The sequence below is a fragment of the Actinia tenebrosa genome, unplaced genomic scaffold (genome assembly GCF_029948245.1).
Source record: "Actinia tenebrosa isolate PJP-AT-01 unplaced genomic scaffold, QUT_ActTen_1.0 PGA_scaffold2__45_contigs__length_23673736, whole genome shotgun sequence".
In the NCBI taxonomy this organism is placed as follows: domain Eukaryota; kingdom Metazoa; phylum Cnidaria; class Anthozoa; order Actiniaria; family Actiniidae; genus Actinia; species Actinia tenebrosa.
The window spans coordinates 2,729,508-2,757,055 of record NW_028292579.1 but is presented as its reverse complement, the minus strand read 5'-3'; the positions used below and the strand labels follow the sequence as shown (position 1 = coordinate 2,757,055).

General features: G+C 38.3%; 2 long non-coding RNA genes and 2 pseudogenes across 3 annotated transcripts; 2 read left to right on the top strand and 2 right to left on the bottom strand.

Annotated features, from left to right (window-relative positions):
• Positions 1-211: 211 nt before the first annotated feature.
• LOC116302838 (dynein axonemal heavy chain 5-like) lies at positions 212-3,891 on the bottom strand (annotated as a pseudogene). Its single transcript, XR_004197895.2, has 4 exons — positions 2,826-3,891; positions 2,371-2,430; positions 2,148-2,296; positions 212-1,819 (listed from the first exon to the last, which is right to left on the bottom strand). The product of XR_004197895.2 is annotated as a dynein axonemal heavy chain 5-like (transcript).
• A 14,577-nt stretch (positions 3,892-18,468) lies between these two features.
• LOC148909004 (uncharacterized) lies at positions 18,469-19,693 on the bottom strand. Its single transcript, XR_016120476.1, has 2 exons — positions 19,298-19,693; positions 18,469-18,555 (listed from the first exon to the last, which is right to left on the bottom strand). It is a non-coding gene; the product is annotated as an uncharacterized LOC148909004 (long non-coding RNA).
• LOC148909005 (uncharacterized) lies at positions 18,543-19,660 on the top strand. Its single transcript, XR_016120480.1, has 2 exons — positions 18,543-18,851; positions 19,266-19,660. It is a non-coding gene; the product is annotated as an uncharacterized LOC148909005 (long non-coding RNA).
• Positions 19,694-25,690: 5,997 nt separating the features above from the next.
• LOC148909003 (uncharacterized) lies at positions 25,691-27,049 on the top strand (annotated as a pseudogene).
• The last annotated feature ends 499 nt before the right edge of the window (positions 27,050-27,548 follow it).

Genomic DNA, 27,548 nt, shown 5'->3' with positions numbered 1-27,548 from the left:
AGCTGTACTGGCTTCATATCATATTATAAGCTATGTGAACGTATTTTTATGTGTACAATATCTTGAACAAAGGCGGATCCAGGATGTTTTTGATGGGTGAATAGATGGGGGGGGGGGGGGGGGGGGGTGGAGGGGAGGGATGGGGGGTTGAAACCGAGATTCAATATAGGAGAATTTCTTATAACATAATAGAAATTATTATAAACCAACATTTATAGCCTTCATATGTTTATTCGGGTAAAATGTCTATGTATATTATAATATGTTTTTGTCTATGTATATTTTAATACTGTCTGTCTGTCTATGACTTCAATCATTTTTGACATACACCACAGACTTTTCAACTTGTTTTACTATTGGTATATTTTAGACACTAAGTATTCCTATTAATTGCTAAAAGATATTCTATATTCTACATCTATGAGCTAATACACCTAAATAAATGAATCCAAAATGATGCATGGCTGAGTGTGTTACATGAAAACAAGGCATCTAGGGTCAAATGCAAAGAAATAATATGGTGTCAATGCAAAGTATACACTTGTTCACTTGTTCTGTCTTCTCTTTCTTCTTACATTCAGGAACGTGACAATTTTGCAGCATTAATTTATGAGAAAATACAGTAAATTTCTAATTTTGGCCATGGATGCCTCATTTTCAACTGGCCCTGCACCATTTTGGATTTAGGTGTATATTGTTTTACAAATCACATCAAAACATACTAAGTATTACTATTCATTATTTGAAAAAAATCTATTTCTGTGGTCTACGAAATTCTTTTGTGGCTTACTTGTTTTTCTGGCAACGAAATCTAAGCTCATCATAAATAATACAGACTAACATATGTTATAGGGCTTTTAAGTTGTGACGTATTTCCGGATCCAATCACGCAAGAGATCGCTAAAATCTTGCCACAACTTATTCCCAGGATTCATTCTCTACCTCCAACAATTAGACATACGAACAGAAAATCATGCTATGAAGAAAAAATTATCTGTAGAAGTAATTATTAAGTTGGACCCGGAAGTCGTTTCTCGTTCTAATTACGTCACACTTAACAGCTCTATAGAAAGACGGTGCACATAGAAATATGATCTGAACAGGTGGTATATAGACGCGTCCTTTGCTTTCTCAGTAACACGCATCCTGCTAAAGCAGATTTTGTATGATTGTGATATACATGGCGTCGTAAACTGTCGTATGGCGACCGTGACATTTTCTATAATTTTGATCGGCTTTTTTCTCTCTCGCGCAACGCGATAGCGTTTTTTCCCCTTGCGCAACGTGATTCCTTTCAAATTCGTTGGGAGTATCTGGACCGCGTTCATCCCGCGAACGTTTTACAGTCATAAGAAGACTGCTGCATAATCTAACGTAGAAGATGTCTATAGATTATCTATAAAACTATCATATCTCTATATGATCTCTATCAATAAATGTTTTTGTACTGTTTTACTTGATATCACATAGCAAAACCACTCCACGTAGTATCCATAGATCTGGGTTCTGATTGGTGTTCAAGTCCACGCAGGCAATGTATGTCAGGTCTGTGCGTCGCTGCTTCCTATAAATAGGACAATGGTACAACCGATTGTCATAAATATAAACTACAGTGACAGAGGTGAAGAGGACTTGGATAGGTGCAGGTTCTATCAGCTTACAGCTTCGTCGAACCCTGATCCTGCTCCATCTAGACACAATCCATGCACGTCGACACCTTCAGTTGGGGGACTTGTGATGTCATCTTTGAGAACCGTGTGACGTCATTGTGTAGGACTACGCAGTCTAGTGACCAGCCTTTGTTCGCACGACAGACTTCCTGTTGACACAACAGTAACATACGAAGATTAGAACTTGTAAGCACATATGGAACTGTAGTAAGAACTTAACGCTTAATTACTGCTGGATGCCTAAATTACTGACTACGTGAATAAGAGGAATTTGAATTAATTTGAATTAATTACTTAGTTGTGATTCTGAATGGTTCATATAGTAACGGGTAGGTAAATAGAGCTACTACATAAGGACCTTGCTTGGTTGGTGATAAGTAACTGGGGTGACAAATACTATTCTTGTGATATGATGTGATAGGACTGAGTTAACTACATGATTGCGTGATTGTAATGACGTAACGTTAGGTGTCTTACCTGTCTCATGGCTGTCGAGAATTCCTGAGGATTTAAGAATACAGTCATCCAGAACACATAAGAGCGACCATCAAAAAAACAGAGACCTGCGCATTGTGCTCTATCAGCTCTGTAAACCACAAGCCCAGGGTGGAAGATTCCCAGGAAATCTAGGAATAGAAAATGATTGAAGAGTGAGAATATAAATAGATGTACGAAAAGAGGGATGATGACGATAACTCACCTATTTCCGGCTTTCTGGGATCCGTGCGTCGTACGTACAGCCCAGTGAATCACGTAGGTTCTGTAAACAGGATTATAGTGTGAAAAATCGAGCAAAAAGATTATCATGACTATCATTACATGACATCATTCCTTGATATCATCACCACATCATTAATTAACATCATCATCAGAATCATTTTTCATTATAATCAGCATCATCAGCAGCATCATCACAATAATCTTCACCATCATAACAATCGTTAACCATCATCATCGCCACCATCATCATCAATACAACCTTATATCAACCATAATCATTGATCATTAGCATCACCATCATCACAATCACTATCATCATTACCATTATAATCACCATCATCTTCGTCACCAACATTAATCATTACTGCCAGCATCATCATCATTATCATCATGGTCACGCTCAACATTACCATAAACAACATTTGTGTACTTTACCTTCGCCTCATCTCTGTAAATGCGTCTGTCTCTTCAGGAAAGAAATATCCAAAACATCAGGTATATTTCTAGCAGCTGATACCAATACATAAGTAGAACTAAAACCTACAAATAAGTGTACAATAGATTACTGGATGAAATGGTACCAAATACCCTGCTTTTACTGCAAAATGGTACCAAATATCCTGATATTACTGGATGGAATGGCACCAAATATCCTGATATTACTGGATGGAATGGTACGTAATATCCTGAAATCATTACTGGAGGAAATGGAACCAAACATCCTGATATAACAGGTTGGAAGGGTACCAAATATTTATATTTATATATTCCTATCTTAATAATAGAAGGCAGTTTGTTTCGATTGGTAATATCAAATCTGAAGAGGAAATTATCACCCATGGAGTCCCTCAGGGTTCAGTGCTAGGGCCACTTTTGTTTCTTTTATATATTAATGACTTTAGCAATTGCTGTAGTTTATTTCACTTCCATATTTTTGCAGATGATACTAATTTATTTTACTCAGATTTCAGTATGACTAAACTTGAAAGTGTGATTAATGCTAATCTGAAACTTGTCTCTTGCTGGCTTATGGCAAACAAACTATCATTGAATATCGATAAGACAAACTTTATCATATTTCACCCTCCACAAAAACCAATAAACTACAAAGTTCGATTAATGATCAACAGCAAGATGATAAAACAAGAGAAATATATCAAATATCTAGGTCTACACATTGACTCCAATTTAAGCTGGAAATTCCACATCTTACATATAACAAAAAAAAATTAAACGCAGTATCGGAATCCTTTCAAAGATTAGATATTATGTAAGCCCGCAAGTACTCGTTCAGCTTTATTATACTTTGATTTACCCTTTTTTTATCTTATAGTTGCATCACCTGGGGAAATACTTATAAAACTTCTCTTCAGCCTCTTATTACTTTACAAAAAAGATAGTGAGAATAATTAGCTTTTCAAGCTACGACTCTCATTCCAGTCCACTTTTTTTCAGTCTAGGAATACTTAAATTGGAAGACTTGATATACTCAAATAGTGCTCTTTTTATGTATGACTATAATTCAAACAGACTACCAAATACGTTTATAAACTTTTTTAAAAACATACATGAAGTACATCAATACAACACTAAATTGGCATCTAAAAAAACATATTATCTTCCCAAAATAAGAACCAATTATGGAAAATTCAATATTCGCTTTAATGGTACTAAAATATGGAATGCAATTGGAGAATCTCTCAAATCTATGACTCGCAACCTTTTCAAAAAAAATCTTAAAACCTCTATAATATCAAATTATTGATAGTTCTATGATGCACTTCTAGTCCAGCTGATAGGAGCACAGCCCATTTTGTCTTGTCTAATGTATTGTCTTGTCACCGGCTTATCTTGTCTTGTCGTTTTTTGTTTTTGTCTTGTCTTGTCTTATCCATTGCTTTAGTCAATCAGCAACAAATAGATTTTCTCCGCATGGCCCAGCCACTTAGCTCGATTAGCTATTGCTATTTCTAATTGGCTGTGCTCTTATCACCTGCAATTTCAACTATTATTATTTATTATCTGTAAACTATTGAGCACAATAAAGATTGATTGATTGATTGATTGATTGATATATTCGGTTGAGCGGGGGAGCGAATAAGAATATAAATGAATTTATTATGAGTTACGTAACTAGCGCACAGGGTGTGTAAGCACCCATCGTCAAGATACAGGACAATTCTAACTCCGTTATATACCTCCAAAATTTTACTAGAGGCCTTAAAACTTTAGTAAATATATAAGGAGCCGAACTAAGGCCAAAAGTAAGCATGGTAAAACAGAAATATTTGCAAACCCCTTGAAAAACCCAATAAAAACCCAAAAATGTTTGATGTTCCGGGAAAATCTCAATGTGATGATAACCCGATTTTAAATCGAAACTAAAGAGAAACCCCCCTTTACTAGCGTAGGACATCAAAAGGCGCCAATCTTCGAACTTGATTTTCTGCTTCGAAACACATTTGTTCACGTGGCGTAAATCTAAAATAAGCCTTTTCTTACCAGGAGATTGGACAGAAACAGACCCTAACCCTAACCCTAATCAGGACCCGTGTTTCATTTTGTCAGCTCGACTTTTAAACATGGAATAATTGCTCAGATTTCTCTCTAATGTGGTGTGTGGCAAGGTCGTGACTCTAAATAGGTAGCGCCAGTATTAGTTTTTGAAAAAAATTAATCCCTGATTTTTGATGGACAGAAAACCGTTTTTTTTCGTTTGGCCATAACTGGGCGTGGTTTGGGCGTACCTCCATTTTGACAGCATAACCTGGTAGATCATCATTAGTGCTATCTACGATATGAGTTTGAAGTCATTCGGGCCTAACCCCAGGGTTAGAGGAGCTGAGAGTAGGTCATACTAGGGTCATATGAATGAGTGGTTGAAACCAAACCCTATGGGGATAACTTTCAAAAACGTGGGTCATTTTTTTACTCGCCTGCCGGTTTAACTTTCTTAGACTTATCCAGAGTTAAAGAAGTTACCAAATCATTCAATCACATAAGTTGCGACAAGATTCGGATTAGATACCTTGATGACGAGGGCTGTTATGTCAACTTCGAAGAAACGCTTATGAGCGAACTCTTCAGGTGTGCCCAGGACGTTCATGGGGCAAACTGGAAGAGAATTAATCTACAAGCAGAAGTCTGGCATTCACCCGCGCCCTTCAAGAGAAAGGACGAAGAAAACCAAAATCTGCCTGAGCCGAAGAAATTAGCTAAACGACAGCTTGCCAATAGCACTACTTCCAATAGTAATTTACAAAGCGAGCTTTATAGATCTCCTGTTGAAAATCTTATTCGTTCCAAGAAAGAAAACATCAAAAAACAAGATGGAATTGCAGTGAAACATCAGGAAATTTGCAAAGCTGCATTTTTTTTGAACGAAAAACATACGATAGTTGGTTAAAAACCGAATTATTAAAGATTTACAAAGCAAAATAAAGGACGAATATTTGTTGTCGTCATATGCTCTCCGTGTTATATTTCCTCCAACATTGAAATAAATTAACCTTATTTATAGGAATATATAAAACGTTTTGAGAGAAAGTTTTTGATTTGTCGATTCGTCGAGAAAAATGCTTGTCAAAAAAAAGAATATATATATATATATACGATTGTTTGCTAAAAAAAAACACACATGGATTCTTGAAGAACACTTTTTGATCCATCTTGGACTATATTAAAGTATTCTTGTAATTGTTTTTGGTCTATAACTTGTCCATGAGCGATTTTTTCTGTGCATTTGAGAGCCGCATTTGTGAGTAGTTTTGCTTTGACACATCAAGCGGGATTCCTGTGTTGTGTACACGGACGGACGGAAGGAAGTGACGTCATCCAAGCCATGAAAAATCAACTCGATGGTTTACCATTTTTGCTTAAGCATGGTGCTCCGCTCAGAGGGAGCTCCGCTACAATATTGCTTGTTTACTTTGTTTATTACAGATGATAAAAGGAAGATGAGCCTGAAGTCTTATGCACTAGTCAGTTGTTTCCACCACCCCCGCGGTATGTGGGGATTTTGTCGGGCAATATAGGGAGAATTACCGTAGCTTTGAGCAAATTCCGTTCTCTACCCCCCGGGGGATTCTACCTCCTTGTCACGCTAAGTCACAAGGAGACCACATGAGATTGCGTGACATACCAGGATTCAGTGCGCGCCTTACTTTGGATTCAGTCGGCCACGAAAATTCTGTGGCCTCGATTATTTGCAGAAAAAGGTGAATAATTTTGCCTTTTTTGAACTACTTTACACTAAAAGTGTTTTCACTTTAAACCTAATTTGCAGAAGGTTTGAGGTGCCATAATTGGTACGTAAGCGCCGTCGAAATCCAGATAATTCTTGGATTTAGATTTTCCCGCCTAAACGGAAAAATGGACGTTGACGAAGAAACCGCTCTGCTTGGTGACGACCCAGTGCTCCAGAACAACCAAGTTAATGCCACTGGCAATGAAGTGGAAAAAATGCTGAATAGCCAGTTCTCAGCTATGAACAAAAATCTGGAGAATGGACTCCGTTCTCTGGGGGAAATAATCAGCAAGGCTGTGATCGACAGCAGCCCCAAAGAAAAAGATAAAAAACGGTCAACAAATACTCATAATTAGGACCTTGGTCAGGGTGTCGAGGACTTGTTACGGTCTTCGGGTAAACAAACCACTGACAAGACAAATAAGCAAGACAATGAAATCTTGAATAAGGTGTCACAGGAGCTTGATGCCGACGAAGCGTGCGGGCCAGATGTAAGTGAAAAGCTTGCCTCAGTCGTAAACAAAATGCTGCGCACAAAACGGATTGAAGATAAACTGAAAGAAAAGCAGCAGCAATACCTACGACCTCAAAATCGTGAAAACCTGGTTGTAACTCGAGTAAATGCAGAAATCTGGGCGAAATTACAAGCGAAAACCAGGTCTAGGGATATTCGTCTCCAAAAAGTGCAAGCTTTGCTTCTCAAAGGGCTAATGCCAATTACTCAGGTAACAAATCATCTTTTGAACACAGATGTATCGCAGTTCTCTGAGACCAAGAAAGATGAAATCATTCGTTCAACTCTTGACGCCGTTTCTCTATTGTCACAAGCTAATCATGAGCTTACTCAACAGCGAAGGGAACTTATCAAGCCTGACTTGAATGAACAATACCAGCAAATTTGTGCAGAACATGTGCCTTGTACAGGGCAGTTGCTCGGTGATGAACTTCACAAGACCTTGCAGGAAATTACAGCCACTAACAGAGTGAGCCAGAAGGTGTCAGACAGCATAATAACTATAATAAGAGATACCGCTCAAAAAAACAATCGGGGAAGTTGGAATCAGAGACCACAGCACCTCCCCAGGAAAAAAGGGGGAAAGAATTATTATCAAGGTCACAAGTCATCACAGTCACAGCAGTGACCCCTGTGGTTAATGCAGTCAGTCAGGTCAGTAGTATATATGATTTATCTGATTCAGGGGATGATGGCAAAACTATTGCCCATCAGGCAGGCAGACTAAGGTATTATCTGGATTCTTGGAGGAAACTCTCAAGTGATAAATGGTTACTTGAGTCTGTTCAAGGTGTAAAAATTGAATACACCCATACTCCTTGTCAAAGCAAAACCCCAAAAGAGTCAGTTTTTTCTGATCAAGAGGCCCTTATTGTGGACTCTGAGATATCAATGCTTCTACAAAAGGGAGTTATTATAAGGTCTCAGCATGAACCAGGAGAATTTCTATCAAAAATCTTTCTCAGACCCAAAAAGGATGGGAGGTACAGAATGATTCTGAATTTAAAAAAGCTAAATTCCTTTGTTGAGTATCATCATTTTAAAATGGATACAATCCATACAGCCATCCAACTTATCAGGAAAAACTGTTTCATGGCTTCTATTGACTTATCTGATGCATACTACTCTGTACCTGTGGCCAAAGACCACCAAAAGTATTTAAAATTTAGTTGGAGATCCAAAATTTATCAGTTTACCTGCCTGCCCAATGGCCTTGCCTCAGCCCCTCGAATATTTACTAAGCTGTTAAAACCAGTATATGCCAACCTCCGTGGCAGGGGCCTTATATCATTTGGATACATTGACGACTCCTACTTGCAAGGAGATGATTTTGAAGAATGTACCAGAAATGTTAATGCCACAAGGGCATTATTCACAAGTATAGGATTTGTAATCAATGAATCCAAATCAGTAATGACTCCAACTCAGAGGCTTACACTACTGGGTTTTGTACTTGATACAGTCAATATGATAATTTCTTTGACTGATAAAAGAATGAAAAGATTGAAAGAGGACTCTGTAATGCTACTCGAAAATCTTAAACCCTCCATTCAGGAAGTGGCCCATGTAGTTGGTACAATGGTCTCCACTTTCCCAGCTGTCAGATATGCACCCCTGTTCTATAGGATTTTAGACATTGAAAAAGCTAATGCTCTAAAGCTTAGCAAGGGCGATTTTGATGCCAGAATGCATTTATCTGACAAAGCTAAGTCAGACCTTTCTTGGTGGATTACCAACATAGGAAAGGCATTTAAACCAATAAGTATGGGCACCCCTATGCACACTCTGCAGTCTGATGCCTCAAAGCCTGGTTGGGGAACTCATTTTAGGGGAATCAGAACAGGAGGGCGCTGGTCTGAAACAGAGTCCCTTTCTCATATAAATTGTTTAGAGTTAAAGGTGTTGGGTTCCCTGTGTTATTGTTACAAGCTTGTAACCAAACATATGTTAGTTGATTTATTACATGCGGACTCAGATAGGGGACGCTTGTCGAATAAAAAGGATACGTTAAAACCAACTTCACATGGTGTCAGGAGCGGGATATAAATTGTAAATTATCTTCGGAACCAGTAAGGAGACAGATGATAATCGAGAAGACCGACAAAAGTCCCAATGGCCAGCCAAATCCCTCTACCTGAGAAACTCCAGTCAAAGAGACTGGAAGCGTGGAAAACTTGGATCGAACGTTTTGACTTCTACCGTATCGCTTCAGAGTTACATACTAAAGAAGATGCAGTCCAGGTTAGTACGTTAATTTACGCTATGGGAGGCAACGCTCACGAAATCTCAAAAAACTTTCCTCTCGGTGCAAAAGACGTAACCTACAAGAACATGGTGAAATGCTTCAACGATCAATTCATCGGAAAAACCAACGTTATCTACGAACGAGCTAAATTCAACCGCCGCTGTCAACTAGAAACCGAGTCAGCTATCGACTTTATAGAAGATCTACACAAGTTAGCAGAATCGTGCAATTATGGCGACCTAAAAGATGAGCTTATTAGAGACAGAATAGTTGTTGGAATTCGAAACGATGCCCTGTCCGAGAAACTGATGACTGACGAATCCTTGACGCTCGATGAAGCAATCAAGAAGGTCAAAGCATCGGAATTGATCAAGGAACAACAACAAACTGCTTAAAGCCGGGGAGTCTACAGATGTGAGAGTGGCTACTATTCATAACAAAAAGCCAAACTTATACCGTCGAATGTGGAACACTCAAGCACGCAAGGAAATCCCCAACCAAAACCTAAGAGCTCTGATAAATCCTGTTATCGCTGTGGGAGATCACCGCTGCACCGGCGCCAAGATTGTTCTGCCTTATCAAACAAATGTTATCACTGTCAGAAGATCGGACATTATGCTTCTGTTTGCAAAGCAAAGAGTGTCAGTCCCGTTGAACAAGACAGCGATAGTGATAGCAGTGATAGCAAAACCGGAAAATTTCTTGGAGAAGTACGATCACAAGAACACCGACTCGAAATGGCAAGTGAAACTCTCCATCGGAGACACGGAGTTTACAACAATGCACGATTGAAACCACTTAGTAGATCTAACCGGAAGTTATTTGGCCCAGGACATTCACCGCTCTCTGTTAGAGGAGTAGTAAAAACACAGGTCACAACAATGGACGGGAAATCGGCGACGACTGAAGTCTATGTGATCGACGGCCTCAACGAATCTCTACTGGGTCGCCCTGCAATTGACTCACTCCACTTGGTCAAAAGAGTGAACGAGGTGAAAACCGGAAATGTAAAGGAAGAAATCCAAAAACAATAGCGAAAACTATTTGAAGGTCTAGGAGAGTTGAAAGGAGAATTTCACATCGATCTTGAGGAAAACGCCGTTTGCTCTAACTACCCCACGACGCGTGGCCCTTCCGCTGAAGAACAAAGTGAAGAAAGAACTTGAAAGAATGGAAAACTTGGAGTAATATCGAAAGTCGAACAGCCTACAGATTGGTGTGCCGGAATGGTAGTAGTTCCCAAGAAAGATGGCAGTGTCCGTATCTGCGCTGACCTGACAAAACTTAATGAAAGCGTCAAGAGGGAGACACACCCACTCCCAAGGATAGACCATCTGTTATCAGAAGTAGACGGTTCTACAGTCTTCTCTAAAGTAGATGCCAACTCAGGATTCTGGCAAGAGAAGTTGACTGAAGATTCCCGCCTTCTCACCACATTCATCGCCCCATTTGGTAGATATTGCTTCTACCGTATGCCATTCGGAGTGAAATCCGCACCTCAGCATTATCAAAAGAAAATCAGCCAGGAGCTACAAGGAGTCCCTGGGGGAATATCCTTATTGGATGATATCCTGATACACGGAAAGGATCAAGCTGAGCACGATGCCAGACTTCATGCAGTTCTACAAAAACTCAATGAGGCTCAGATTACCCTCAACAAAGAGAAATGCGAATTTTCCAAGAGTAAAATAAAGTTTGCAGGCTACATTATCAATGGCCAAGGAATACAGTTAGAGCCAGGTAAAACAGAAGCAGTACGAGAAATGGAAACCCCCAAAAATGTTGGAGAAGTTCGTCGCTTCCTGGGCATGGTCAACCAGCTAGGCAGGTTCATTCCCAATCTCATCAACAAGACAAAGCCACTTAGAGATCTATCAAATCAGAAGAACGAATTTGCTTGGGGAGCCACCCAAAAGAAAGTATTCGACCAACTGAAAGAAGATCTTAGCCATACTCCAATACTGACACACTATGATCCAGCCAAGGATACAATCTTATCTGCAGACGTCGTATGGTCTTGGCGCTGTACTCCTACAAGTTGAAGGGAACGGAACAAGAAAACCACTTGCATATGCATCGAGATCAATGACAAACACTGAACAGCAGTATGCACAAATAGAAAAAGAAGCTCTTGCCAGTACAGTGGGCATGCGAGAAATTCAGTGATTACATCCTTGGCAAAGACATCACGATAGAGACAGATCACAAACCACTGGTCCCTCTACTTGGGTCAAAGAACCTGGATGAACTACCGCCAAGGATACAGCGATTTAGGATGCGCTTGATGAGATACTCCTACAGCATAGTCCACATCCCCGGCAAAGAGCTCTACGCAGCCGATACCCTCTCAAGGGCGCCCCTCAACAAACCGCTCTAAAAAACGGATCAGCAGTTGAATAAAGACCTCAACCTGTATGTGCTATCCATCTTGGACAACCTACCAGCCACCGAGAGACAACTTGAAAACATCAGACTTCATCAAGACGAGGACGAGATATGTCGTAAGCTAAAAAAATATTGTGCTGAAGGTTGGCCAGAGAAACACCAGCTAACAACACCTATCGCTCCATACTGGCAAGAGAGAGCTCACATCACCGTTCAACAGAGCCTTCTCATGAAAGACTCGAGGTTATTAATTCCTTCTTCCATGAGACTAGAAATTCTCGACAAGATACATACCGGCCACCTCGGGATCAGGAAATGCAGAGAGAGAGCCCGCGAATCCGTCTGGTGGCCAGACCTCAACAAGCAAGTCGAAGACATGGTAACAATGTGTGCTACATGCTGCAGGGAGAGAAAACAAAACCCAGAACCAATGATGCTGACACCTCTCCCTGACCGACCCTGGCAAAAAGTTGCCACAGATTTATTCTACCTGAATGGCAAGGAATATGTTCTCCTAGTGTATTACTTTTCGAGATTGCACCACTAAAGGACTCCACCACCATAGATGTTATCAAACACCTCAAATCAATTTTTTGCTCGTGATGGGATACCAGAAATGGTATTCTCTGATAATGGACCGCAGTACTCTGCAGCCGAATTCGCCAAGTTCGCAGATGAATGGGGATTCACACACCTCACCAGCAGTCCAAGGTACCCCCAAAGTAATGGAGAAGCAGAGAGAGCAGTACAGACAGTGAAAAACATGCTCAAGAAGTGCAAAGATCCTTACCTTGCACTGCTGTCCTACCGCTCAACACCGATTCATAACGGTTATAGCCCTGCTGAACTACTTTTTGGACGAAGAGTGAGATCTACCCAACCATTGAACCCAGACAAACTCAACCCTAAATGGCCCACACTCTCTGACATCCTACAAACAGAGTCCCTCTACAAGCTGAAGCAAGCTGAATACTACAACAACTCTCACAAAGTGAAGGAACTACCACCACTTCTTCCAGGTGAAAAAGTGTGGGTTTCAGACATATATAGTAAAGAGAAGTCACTACTGAGAAGAAACCGACGCCAGCTTGTAGCTAGTCCAAATGAGGAAGCAGCTGAACAACCCCATCAGGTCCCTCAACAATCGACCACACCTACGGCAGTTGTAACCCGATCTGGACGGGAGGTTAAACCACCAGAAAAACTAAATCTTTGAACACTTATTCCCTTTGAACATTTTAGTTTTATTCCAGTTGATATATCTTAACTACTGGACACTTAGAAAGACAATTAGTTATTAGTTATTACCATACAATGTGATTATACATGATATCCCAGAAAGTGAGGTGTTGGGTTCCCTGTGTTATTGTTACTAGCTTGTAACCAAATATATGTTAGTTGATTGATTACATGCGGACTCAGATAGGGGACGCTTGTCGAATAAAAAAGGCAAAAAAAAAAAAAAAACTTCACAAAAGGCAGCCTTTTTGGCAATCAAATCCTTTACAGAGACTTTATCTGGCTCTCATGTTAGATTAGAGCTTGACAACTCAACTGCAGTTGCTTACATTAATAATATGGGGGCAGCCATTCTATGAATTGCAATGAAATAGCAAGAAAGTTATGGTTGCATTGCATTGAAAAACAAGTGTGGGTATCTGCAACCCATATACCAGGATCTACCAATGTTGAGGCCGATCAGGAGTCAAGGGTATTTCATGACAACACTGAGTGGTCCCTAGACCCCCATATATTTCAACAAATATGTCATTCAATTCAAAGCCCACATATTGATCTGTTTGCCTCTAGACTTAGCTATAAAGTTAAGAAAAATGCATCCTGGAGGCCTGACCCACAGGCTGTGGCTACTGATGCATTTACGCTCAATTGGGCTAACTTCACATTTTATGCTTTTCCCCCCTTTATAGTCTGATTGGAAGAATCCTCCAAAAGATCTCAGAGGATGTAGCCGAAGGCTTACTCATTGTACCATTATGGGAGACTCAATCATGGTACCCTCAGTCGTTGAGAATGCTTGTCGCACAGCCTCTACTTCTCCCCAAGACCAAAAAACTGTTGCAGTTGCCATACAACAAACAGCTTGCACACCCTCTCCACAACCGGTTACAGCTGGTAGCATGCCACTTGTCAGGAGATCCCTGCAGGAATGTGGCATTTCTGAACAAGCAACCAACATCATGCTCAACTCTTGAAGAAAAGGTACATCAAAGCAATACCAAACCTATCTTACAAAATGTGAAGTTTTCTGTGCTGAAAGACAGATTAATCTATTTTCTCCCGCTGTGACGTCAGTGTTGGATTTTCTTACAATGTTATATCAAGAAGGCAGAAAATACAGTTCATTAAATACTGTAAGATCTGCATTATCTACTGTTGTGTCATGTTCTTCAGGATTGCCCATTGGTAAGCATCCTTTAGATACGCGTTTTATGAAAGGAGTCTTTCAAGAAAGACCCTCACTTCCAAGATATTCAGAGATATGGGACGTTTCCCTCGTTTTACATTACCTTCGCAACATGGGACAAGTTAAGGAGCTGTCGCTTAAACAACTCTCACTTAAGCTGACTATGCTTATAACATTATTGTCTGGCCAAAGGACACAGGCTTTGACTTTACTCGATACGAGATTCATGTCATTCACTGATACTAGCTGCCGTTTTGTCATTAATGACCCATTGAAACACACCAAAATGGGAGCTCATCAATCCCCAATAGTGCTATCGGCATACTCACCAGACAACTCCATTTGTGTGGTTACAGCACTGAAAACTTATCTTGAAGAAAGACAAGCACTCAGGGGAGATGGCACAAGACTTACTGTTAGTTTTACCAAGCCATTTAAGGCTGTGTCTTTTGACACCATAGGGAGATGGTTGAAGAAAGTAATGCAAGATGCTGGCATTGATACTACTAAGTTCAAGCCATACAGCACACGTTCAGCATCAACATCAGCTGCACATCAAGCCGGAGTGTCTATGGATACTATTCTCTCTTCTGCTGGTTGGTCTAAGGCCAGGACATTTGCTGTGTTTTATAAGAAACCCACTCAAGGTCATGGACAGTTCAGTCAAGCCATTTTAAGCTCCAACTCTTAAGAACCCTGGTGAAATTGGTCCCTTGCACCCTATAAAACGTGTTTCACTATAGCTTGGTGAAAGCTTCAGTTTTTGAGAATAAATATTGTAGTTCTTTGGAGTTGTGTCAAATCTTTTACGTGAAATACACTCCCAAACACTGGCTTTAAAGTCTCATGTGGTCTCCTTGTGACTTAGCGTAGCAAGGAGGTAGAATTGAATAATTAAACGAGACTTACCTGTAATTTGAAGTTTGATTTAGATTCTACCGACTTGTTACGCAGGAACAAGGTGATATTGCTTAAATGCCGAGTGACGGATACCCTGGTTTGAAATGCGCTACACTTTGAAGAAGTTTCCACGTGACGTTTCCTGTCAAATTAGGTGTCTTATCTTATGTATTATGAACCGTTTAAATCCTATGGTGCAATGGCACTAACACAAATCAAGCAAAGGATTTTACTGATTATTGTGGTGTTTGTGGAGAGCTTTGGGTGAAAATCGATTCATTTAATTCATCCTGGCATCCCTGGCGAGTAATTTGAAAAGAGAGTTCAAGATTATGGTAAATAGCTTACGGTATATTAATGAAGACTACATCTATCAATCATTTAGTTTCACACCATTGCTCACTGGCAGATTAGGTAGATCAATACCAATCGATACCAATCAATGTGATTAGCAGACGGTCTTCGTGTGACTTTCGATTGGTCATCGATTCGCGGATACCAATTGATATTAAGTAATTTCCATCGATTGATATCGATTTATTGTTTGGTTTCCGATAATCGATTGTCATCGATTAAGTAAGTCGGGAAGAAGAGATGGTTCGTGATTTGAACAGAGAAATTCTCAAAGAAATCGGTATTTATACAGTAGGCGTCTCAGTTGCGATTTTAAAGTATGCAAAAGAGGTATAAATTTGGAAATATTATCAATTATTTATTTATTGTTAATAGATATATCAATATTATAGCAACAACAAATAATAATGAAGATGATAATTTATGAATGGATCAAACTGAAAGCATCTGGGTACTGGAGGGTTTGTCTTAGATTGCCATGTCTCATTTGCTAATTCCCCCACCATGTCCCGGGGGTGGGGGATGGAAACAACTGACTAGTGCATTAAAATGTTGACTATGGTTTTATATTTCGTTTCTCTCCAATAAAATTGAATGAAAGATCGTTTACCTTTAGTCCCAAAGGCTTTTGAACAATAAATTTATTTCTACTCAGTATTGACTTTGTTATTAAACTTAATTTTAACACTCAAGCAAATAAACTGAATGCCATGTATTACTTTATTAGCAAATCTGATATATTTCTATTCCCTATCGTAATACCTTTATAAACAAAAAAACAAAATAATACCTTTGTAAACAAAAAAATATTGCAAGTTCAAACACACTATACAGTATATAGTAACTTGAAATAATAACAATGATCATTTTATCTTATTTCTTATACATATTTATTACTATCTTACTTCAGGTGCAGAGCCATCTAAGTTTAGTTGGAATGAACAGAAAATGCAAAGAAAGCCACCTGCTAAAAGATCTTATCCAGAAACAAACACGAAGCAAAAAGAAATGGCTCAAAAACCGAAAGAATTACCTTCAAGTAAAGAAGTTGTATCTTCTGTTGACAATGTGTCAGTTTCATTATGACCTGTAGCACGATCACCCCTAACATTTGGAGTCGCGTAGTTATAATTTGCGATATCTTCGCCGGTAATCGCGAACTTTAAATCGAAACCCGTACTTGGCAGCAATAATACTCTGAGATTAATGTCACATAGAAATATTGACATTTGAAGTTATTCAAGAGTGGAAAAATTTAGAAGATCCTCCAAAAAGTTACCTAATTTTAGGTGTAACGCGTAACAACTTGTTATCGTTGGGAAGTGTAAATAATATTTTTTCACCTATTTCAAATATACAATATAAAAATCTAATATTGTATTTTAGTTCAGTTGTTAATACGAATAAAACATACAAATTATCGGCCCTTTTTAATTATTTTTCATGAAATAGGAACAGGATTTCCACGTCGAGTCCTCGTGTAACGCTGCAAGTTTAACGTAATGTCACGGCGATTAACCGTCCGATCAGCAAATCCAAGACAAGTCTAATAATAATGTCTATTTGTAAATTTGAAAGTTCCAAGGCTTGTTAACCATCGTGTGAAAAAACTTTTCCAAATTTACCAAAAGAAACCGAAAAATAAAGAAGTTCTCAGATCGGAAACAATTATTTACATACATTTCCGGACACAAAATGCAACACTACTTACTGAAATAAAATTACATATCTCATCTTCTATTTAAGATAACTCGATCTCGTTAGAATTTTGCAAACCACAAACACTGAAGTGAAAAGCATGTGTTGTTCACACTTCAGTCTTCGTTATCTGGGGTGTTTTATGAATAATCAGGGGCTTAAATTAGGAAGCACGAGGTCATATTTCACAGTGTCGTTCAACTTGTGTTACACTTGACCTCTAAAAATAATCTTATCATCAACGCTATATTTTCCAACCGTGAAGTTTCTAGATTTCATTTCGATGATGGTCAATAACCAGAAAAGCATTTCTAATGCTGAAAAAATGAAAAAATGGCGAGATCGACAAAAAGAAAAAAAGAAGGATTCTGACAAGAAATATTATGAATGAAACCGGGAGCGGAAAATTGCACAGCTGTTACAAAGCCGTGACAGCAGAAAAGCCCGACCACAAACGAGAAGCGTCACAAGTGGAAAGAAAAAGAAGAAAAATCGAAGTGAAGGAGAACAGAGAGTTGAAGTTGAAGAACGGAGAGCCAAACTAAGAGAGCAAACAAGAGAAAGGGTGAAACGATACAGAGAAAAAAAACGACAAGAATTAATAGGTAACAACCATGAAGACTTGAAAGAGTCAAGTGTCACGATTCCAAACCCGCCGGCTCCCGTACCGTCATCTACCGAGAAAGGTTTTCATAATCGTATGGCCAAGACACGAGCACTTAAGGTCATAAGGAATACCTTGCCAGGATCCCCAAAGAAAAAAGCAGAGATTCTGGAATCCCTAATTTCAAGTCCGCGCACAAGAAAAATTCTTTCTGAAAAGGAAATAGTAAAAACACCCGAAGAAAGGAAAGAGGATAGTGCGCTCAAGGCTCTCGCAGCAGACATCTCCGAGGGGATAAAGCAAATCAAGAAAAGTGGTTCTAAAGATAACAGAGCAGCCTTGTCAGCTGTTAAAAATCTTTCTTTTGGAAGAAATGTTGCGAAATCCAGGACCCAGTCTTCTGTTTCCAAGCTTTTTAACCTTGGGCGTGGTTCCATTAGCAAAGCGGCGAAAGAACGAGAAAAGCAGCTTCACTCACTTAATAGACATGACGTACAAACTCAACACAAATGAAAACGGCATTTGTGCTTTCTCAAACTGTCAGATGTGTGTGTGTGGTGAGCTCAAGAAAAAGAAGAAAAATGTCTACAAACTTGCAATTGAAATGCACGAGGAGATCATAGCCTCACTATAAATCAAGTCAATTTTTCATATATTTTTCGTATGTAACCGGCGGCAAGGCGCTCAGCTATGAATCAGATTGCAAGTGGTTTTGACAAAAGAATTTATTGAAAAATTCACACAACTTTACAATACATGGGGAAAAAAAACGGGAACGAGATTACAGGATATCTCTAATGAAAACAAGAAAAATATTTACAATGAGATAAAATAAATTTGTAGCTTATCTAAATAGCTAAAAAGTTATGAATAAAATACAGTTTTGCTAGATATAAATAGAAACGGAAATACGTAAATTACGTCACAGGTAATTTGAATATTGCATACTGATTAGCAGTGTTTACAATACGCGAGTGAAAATTACTAGGTTGCAAAGTTTAATGTACAAGTCGGTAAACCGTTTAAAATGAACTAAACCAATGGAAAAAAGCAATAGGAAAAATTGACTAGAGGTTAACTATGGCTTTAGGTAAGTATTTTAACCTTTGTTTATGACAAACTAAGAATTACACGGTTTACTGAACACGCGGTCGCGACAATGACCTTGAGTGTAGAGTTTAAGTAGCGAACAAATTAAAGGTTGGAAAGAAAAGGTCTTTTATCCCGCAGTTAAGGCTATTTATCGTAGTAAAAAGGTTAAACAAGCGAGTAAGGCGGTAGCGATCCTATAGTAAACGTTTTAAAGAGTTTAAAAGACAAGATACACTCAGCGTGATTACTAAATTACTACTGCGTGAATAACTTTGTACTAAATTACGCGCTAATGCGACTAGCATTACAACAACATGAAACGAATGCTTAACAAATATATAAATAATCTAAGCTATAAAATATAACGACTAGTTAACGATATTAACATAGATTTGTCCTAAATCTATCCTAGGTATAAGTGTAAAAGGCTTCAAAGATTCATACCTTTACATCGTAGAGAATTCCTTGTCTTGATATGTGAAAATATCCGTAGACAACGCAACGTCTTCAAGAACTTTTACTACACTGATTTAAGCTTAGTTTGGGCCTACTTTTGTGGGAAAACCTGCATTCTTAAGACCTTACACATCCTACGCAATGTTGCACGCCCTAGGCGCAAACAGGATGTCCCAAACACGAACTTACGTAAACAAGCGCCAAACCTAGGCATGACTCACTGTAATGTAATTACGTACGGAAATTATTTCTTGCTTACGCATTTTCCACGCAAACAGTTAACTAAAGAATTACATTCCTATGTGTACACGAGGCATTCCTAATTAAAAATATAGATTTATGACTAAATAATTACTGTCCAAAATAGTGTCTTTTGACTCTGTCACACGTAATTACATGCGCACTAAATAAGCAAATACCAAGATACTACACCCACAAAGGATTATGGGTAATTTTCTAAATCTCTGTTAAATGCTAATGAAAAACTAGAATTTCACCAAAAGTGCAAATTCGGAGTTGGGGAACCTATTTCTAGGGGAAAAAGTTATCATCAACTTGATTCTGTTATTTTCATAAAAATGTCCTATGTTACACAACTGTAGGGGGTGATTGTGCTACAGGTCTATGTTATGATTCAACTGAAAATATGCCGTTACCAACAGCTGAATCAGAAATTTTAACTGAAACACCAACCACATCAGATACTATTGCTGATCTACAAAGACAGATGGAACTACTGCAAAGTGATTTAGCTGATTATCAACAAAAACTAAATGAAGCTGAAAAAGGCAAATCAGTATTATTGGACCGTCAGTTTTCACTTGAAAAAAACAAACAAGACACTGATGCAATCCTGTTCTATACTGGATTTCCCTGCTATGAAGCACTGATCAGTTTCTTCAACTTTATTGAGCCCAAACTCCGTAAGATGCAGTATTGGAAGGGGGACAAGCAGATTAGTAAAAGACAGCCAAGACTATCAAGAGGATCAAAATAGAAAGAAACCTGGGCCTTCAAGAAAGCTATCTTACTGGGATGAGTTTCTACTAGTACTGATGAAACTCAAGGCTGGGCTTTTTGTCCAAGACCTTGCTGACAGATTTGGTATCAGCAAAGGCCTCGTTTCCAGGGTATGCATTACATGGATAAATTTCCTTTACCTTGAGCTGAAAGGTATGTTCCCACTTCCTTCACAAGAACTGGAAGGCCAGAGTGGATGCCTCATACCTCATTAATAACAATACATAGGGTGGAATATTATACTATTAAAAGTCAGGTTAAGTTGGAGCTACGTGAAAGTTATTTACAACCTCCATTAGTTTTACAATCTATTTTATTTTTACCCCTCTTCTTCTCACACATCTTCTCAGGCAAAAAACGACTTTCAATTTATATGTAAAGTGTATGCTACAATTTGTCAAGCTAGGGAAGGTTTACTTAATTTTATTCATTTATTTTTATTCTCAACCTAGGGAAATTTTTTCAAATTGATTTAATGAAGCTGGGAATTTTTAATCTTGGTATTATGATGAACGAATGATGTCAGACGTTTCAAACAAATATAATTCAATCCAACAATCAAACAATATCAACTGAATTTTTATTAATTACTATCCAATTACTTTTGGACTCAAACCTTCGTAAGTGCTGGTTCAGGGCCTACTCTTTTGGCCAAACCTTTTTTTTTTTGCAATTAATGACTGCATTTGTAGGGCTTTTCACCGGTGCATGTCATTATGCATGCAATTTATTCAATGATGGGTGACACTAGCAGTATTGTGATGTTGGAAAGCGATGGCTCAAATGTCATTATTTCTCGTTGTTCATTTCAGTGGGCCTAAGAATCTGCTGGTTTTGCAACAAAACTCTTAGCAGTAAAAGCGGACTCAATGTACACCTACGGACTCACACTGGTGGAAAGTCATACGATTGTTTGTATTGCGACAGACCCGGCACTTCACACCACATTGTAAAGCATTGCATGCTCTTTCTGTGACAAGGCATTTATAACAACTTCAAAACTTAAAAGGCACCTGAGGACACACACAAGTGTGTCCATTGCAAAAAAGGAATAGCCCAAAAATGTAATATGGAACATCACGTGAATGAATCAATCAACCTAGCTAGATAGGTTATAATATCAGTATATATAAATGTTACCTTTATCATTATATCAAATAGTTCCTTGTTATCATTATAGTTTTATATTTATCATTCCCTTTTTAATATGCATACCATATAAGTTTTTCTTTTTTTTATTACCGTATTTTCAATCCATAATGAATGAAAGAAGGAAGGGAGGAAGGGAGGATATTCAACAAATTGACTGGATAGATGGATGGATTGATACATGCATGGATGGATGGATGGCTTATTATTTCTTTCAAGAGTGAAGTGAGAAAACATAGCACCACAGCAAAAATAATAATGCATCAAGGATTAAGGATGCATTTGCAATGCAGTGAAAGCAGACATATTGATGGTTTTTACAGAGTTTCTTTTGTTATTTTGAGCCCGCGATTAGGTGCCGCGGCCAATTGCATGGGAGAATGTCCCGGATTAAGCGGGATTCTTTTTAATCACTTATAAAGTTCTTGAAAGTTATTCTTGTAATTGTCGAGCAGAAGAATTCGAAGATGTCAGGAATCGAACAGTTTTTCAAAAGGTATACTTTAGCCCGCCCCCTTATTCCACCATCCAAATCATTGGGTAAACTAGACAAATGAAACAAATGCAAAGCTTAATAGAACTCAACCCTACTACGCCGCTTCTTACCTCGAAACTACCATGATCCTTTTCAAAATTTGTCATTCATATCATGTTGAAACTCCTTCGAGAATGACCAAGACAATAGTCAAAATCAGCAAAAGCTACCAAAACATTTCTGGAAGCGTAGGTATAAAACGTCGTCGTGCTTTTGGTCTGTTAATTCAACTTACTTTCACGCATAAAAATTAGACTTTCAAGAGCCACGCTAATGACGAAAGGCGTTTGAAACGGGCCACTCCGCTAACGAACAAAATTCAAATTTCGCGAACATGGAAGAGAGTGCCGGATGTGACGTCAACATCGACAAATGAAACCCAATCTGCATATTGCATTCATTCATTCCCACTGGCCTTTGGATCACAAACGGGATTCTACATGGTACTTAGATATCAAAATTTCAATAATTTACGAAGACTAGATAAATAATCGATTGATCTTGATTTATGAATGAAAGACGTCCAGCTGATCTGAGAGAAAATGTCTGCAAATCAGAATCGAGAAAGTTTGCAAAAACTTAGGTGTCCCTTTGCTTCTCGCAATTATGACGTAAAAAATAACGCTCCTAATAAGAGAGGTCGGCAACAACGACACAGTAGCTAATGAGGTTTTCATTTTCTTGCAATAGTGAACAGGCTTTTATTGCTAGCGGGTCAAATTTCACAAGCTTCCCGACACCTGCCCTGGGTGGTTGTAAGAAGCTTAACTTTATTAGCATTCTTTTCTATTTGCAGTCAGTCGGAGTTGGAGTCAGGTGGAAGTAGTAGGGGAGCGAGGGAGTCGCAGTATGAGGAGGATGTTCAGGAAGTGAGGTACGTAGATGACAATAAACAACAACAAGTTCAGTTTCACACACAAATACAATCATGATTCACAAAATTACGTTATATGTTTTTATATGTCTATTTATACTTGATAAATAAGTAGTGCAAAATAATATATTTCTACGTCATTTCTACTTCTCCATTTCAGATCCCCTAGGTGGATGTAAGAAGCTTAACTTTAATAGCATTCATTTCTATTTGCAGTCAGTCGGAGTCGGAGTCGGAGACGGGAGGAAGTAGGGGAGAGAGAGAGGTGCAGGATGGATCAGTATATAGGTACGTAAAGCTTCCCAGGGCTGCACATTGCATTCGTTTATTCCATTGTCCTAATCTGGGCCTTGCATTTGCAGTCAGCCAGCCAGTCCGCCAAGAAAAGCAAAGCGTGCGCGAAAAGCGTCGGCACCACAACACAGGTAAAGTGCGCAAATTGTTCCTTTATATCAATAACACACATACAGGATTGCTTCACAACACTAGCTGAACATATCTATTCGTATTGAAGCAGAAATATATGAAGAGGGAAATGAATCAGGCTCACCAGCGCATACGAGAAGAGGTATGCGAAAGACATCCTATATATTTTGACAGATATAACTTGTGTGAGTTAAGGTGGCTCCATATATTTTTTTCGCGCGAGGCATGGCAACGAATTGTGCGATGACGCGAGCTTTTAAAGTCAAGAAAAAATCAAAACGAAGATGGCGACACGCCGAGATATTTTTCAAAAGTGTTTTTCTTTTTTGTTAAGATCATATAGGAATAAAAAAGGTACCCAAATAGTAAAGAAAAGTACGGGGGAAAATTTCTGACAGAATTGAATTAAAGAGAGAACATAAAGTGTCGTACCGTAAGGATGAGCCATCAACGCGAGATGAGTCGTATCAAAAACGTTTTTTTTACGGTTGGGGGCTTTAGTTTGGTTAGTGCAGCGATGAATGAGAAAAAATGCCTAAAAATGTCACTATTCCGAGATGAACGTGGTCGATTTACTGTTCCAAAGAGGCCAGCTAAAGTCGACAGGACTCAAGGATTACGCGAGTGAAAGATGAAGAGAAAATTACTATTCGAGCCCAGCGGGGAAGAATGCTCCCCGCCAAAACGAGAAACCCGTGCCAGTCAGGTGATATTGGTCTGTTTTTGTTAAATTTCTTCAGTATTGTCCTCCCTTACAGAACTCAATAGCGAGATTTTTTTGTAAAAAGCGTAAACAAAATTGGACTTGGACTCGGACTTGCACTTGGAACCGGTAGGACTGCCAAAGCTGCTGTGTTGTGTCTAGTAGTACTTTACTTTCAGAAACAGTAATTTTATGGTTCAATTTTTTAAAAAAATTCTAAATTACAAGTGCATGTAATTGATTGATCATAGGATTTATCAGAAACAACTACAACAGAGAGAGTTCAGTCCAGATGTAAGTAGAATCATAGATATAAAAGTACTCACTAATGGATTACGAAAATGTCAGCACTGCAAATCAGGTGAGATAGCAGTCTCTTATTACATGCTCATATGATTCATAATTCAGGGCCACCTGTAAAGTAACGTTTATGGTAACGGTGTTACCCTGTCTAATAAAGTTGTTATTATTATGCAAACCAATATTACAATTGGTTAGTATTTCAAGTGTGTAATTCAAAATCAAATTAAAATTATTCTGAAAAAGCAAAACTGAATATACTGACATGACAACTGATAATCAATGGCTTCAGGCTGTTGTTTTTATACCATACTACAAGAACCTGTACAACTTTATCACAAATAAAACCTGTCATACATAATAACATTTAACTAATTCTATCTTTTTGGCAATAAAGCTTTGTGGCTATAAAACTAATAATTATATTTGTAATGAATTCCTATTTATATAGAATCTTTATCATACTATTTATGCTTAGGTGTGGATAAATCACTACTTGTCCAAAATCAATAATATGAATTTCTAGGAAATTTGTAGCACAACTGATCGATAGAGTGCAAAGACTTAATCTGTTAAACAGCACTAAAAAAAATAGTGGTTACTGAAATCAAATAGTACTTTCTCATGGATATAGTGTTTGCACTCTATTGTGATGCATTATACATACATGCATTGGCTGTAAAAGTTATACTTACAATATATATCACTGAAATTTTACTATCAATGAACAGAGAACAATCAAATCCTAACTGTCATCATCCCCTCTGAACACAAACAACATATAGGATGAACGAAATCAGCTTGCTGCTGATGTTTTCATTCAGTGGCTATAAGGGTATTTTTGCTTTGCCAATGAAATGGGAATGTATATATTACTTTATAATAACAATTAGGATTAAAACAAACAAACAAAAAAACAACAATCAGGATTAAAACAAATAAACAAACAAAAATACAGCAAGGGGGACTTTAGTCAATAAATAAAAAACATAAGGTGAAAACTGCATTAATTTTGTTTTTATTTTATCATAATAATAAAATGTTTGTACTTTGCTATTTTGTGTTTATGTTTACAACACCTTGTTCAGACCTTGTTAATATCTAAATAACAAAACAGTTTAAATTCTATCCATAGAAAAGTTGTCATTGTGCAACATAAATGGAGAGAAAAAAAATGTATAGGCATCAGTATTTTCAGTCATCTGTGCAGTGTGTGGTAAAGAGAATGAGGTTAATACATCTGGTGAACACAGAAGTGGACAAAGAGGTCCTCTTTGTCATGATATCAATTCAAGAGCTGTCCTTGGCTGTCTCCATTCTGGAATTGGAAACACTCATTTGAACAATTTACTTTCTACAATGAATATCCCTCCTATGAATCAAGTAACTTTCAAAAGTAGAGAAAGAGATATAGGTCATGCTTTAGAACAGAAAGTAGTTGTAAAACTTCCATGCTAGATGAGAGAACTAATGCTATAAGAAATGGTGAAAATGAAGATTCAGAAGGGCGTATTAGTATAAAATGCTCATTTGATATGGGCTGGCATGAGAGAGGCAAGGGGCACAATTCATCTACAGGTCAGGCAGCGGTTATGAGCCTAACAAGTGGTAAGATATTAGACTACACCACTAGATCAAAAAAATGCAGATGTTGCTCATACGCAACAAACAATGGTAAAAAAGCAAAGAAACATGATTGCCGCGTGATTCACTTTGCATCGTCAAAGGTAATGGAGCCTACAGCAGCTGTACACCTCTTTACTCAAAGTTTGGTTTCAAAAGTGAAACTCTCTATTTATACTGGTGACGAAGACTCAACTACTGCTGCCCACATTAGAAAAAAAGTGCCATACCCAGTCGAGAAATGGACAGACACAATACATGCAAAAAGGTCTCTTGCAACTAGATTAATTAATCTGAGCAAGTGTGGCAAATTTCTAAATTCTTCCACCCTGTCTCAAAAAGTGATCAACTACTTGGTAAGATGTTTTAGTTAAGCAGTGTCTCAAAATTAAGGAAATCGTACAGATTTAAAAACGTCCTTCCAAAGTATAGTACCTCATGCCTTTGGAAATCACGAAATTTGCAATGAGATGTGGTGCGGTGCAAAAAAAGACCCTAATTACAAACACTCTGATCTCCCATATGGCAAAGATCTCCTTTATGGAAAAGATCTGAGAGCAGCAATAGAAAAAACATTTGATGAATATTGTACTGATTTAGTCATAGCAAAGTTATCACCAGCTGCAAATTCTCAACGCAATGAGTCACTGAACATTGTTATTGGAACCAAAACTCCAAAAATAAGATATTATGGTGGGAGTGATAGTAATGACTTTAGAGTGGCCTGTGGTATCGCACAAGTGAACCTTGGATACCAGCATGTCAGCCAAACACTCGATAGTCTAAATATTGAACTTGGAAAACACTGCATCAGTCACAATGACAAAATGGATAGGAAAACCAATCAAGACAAGGTTAGAAAATCTAGTCTCAATTTTAAAGACAGAAGATCTCAGCTACATAAACAGAGGCTACCTTTGGATGTAAGGAAAGAAGCTAATGAAAGCAACACTTACCAAAGCAATATAGGCCTTTACCCTTGATTCCAACACTTCAAGAGCGCAGATACAAGCATTCGATATTCATAAAATAAAAATATCAATTGAACAGTTAAAACAATTTGAAAGCTGCATTCCTGACTTTACTAACAGGCCAATTCCTACAAAGTAAAGGATGATCTTGTGGAAAGCAGGTTAATATCACACTACATGTGTACGCCATATGAGTATCAATTTCACACCACAATAGAATGGATGTCTATATTATCTCCATATACACTTTCTTATAAGATGCCGTCACTGCGTACCGGATAACTTGCTGGAAGAGGGTTACGAACCAGTTGCGAGGTGCGAGGCGATGGAAACTGTTTCTTTTGCACAGTTTCCACCTTGTGCTCCAAGCACAAAGAGGCAGATTGGCGTGCAATCAAGCTCGGCGCAATCATCGATGCCTTTACAAATGAAGAATTATACGTCCATTAGGTATAATGCATTTCATTATTATTTTCAATCATAAATATTGTACTCATGTTTCATTTTTCTGCAAACGATAATGAGCTTTGAAGATCCAGTAGCCTTCATGTATACAGTGACCACTGAAGAGGTGATATCTCAGCTCCCCAAACATGTAACAGGTCGGGAATGGATCAGGCAAGCTACGAATACCAATT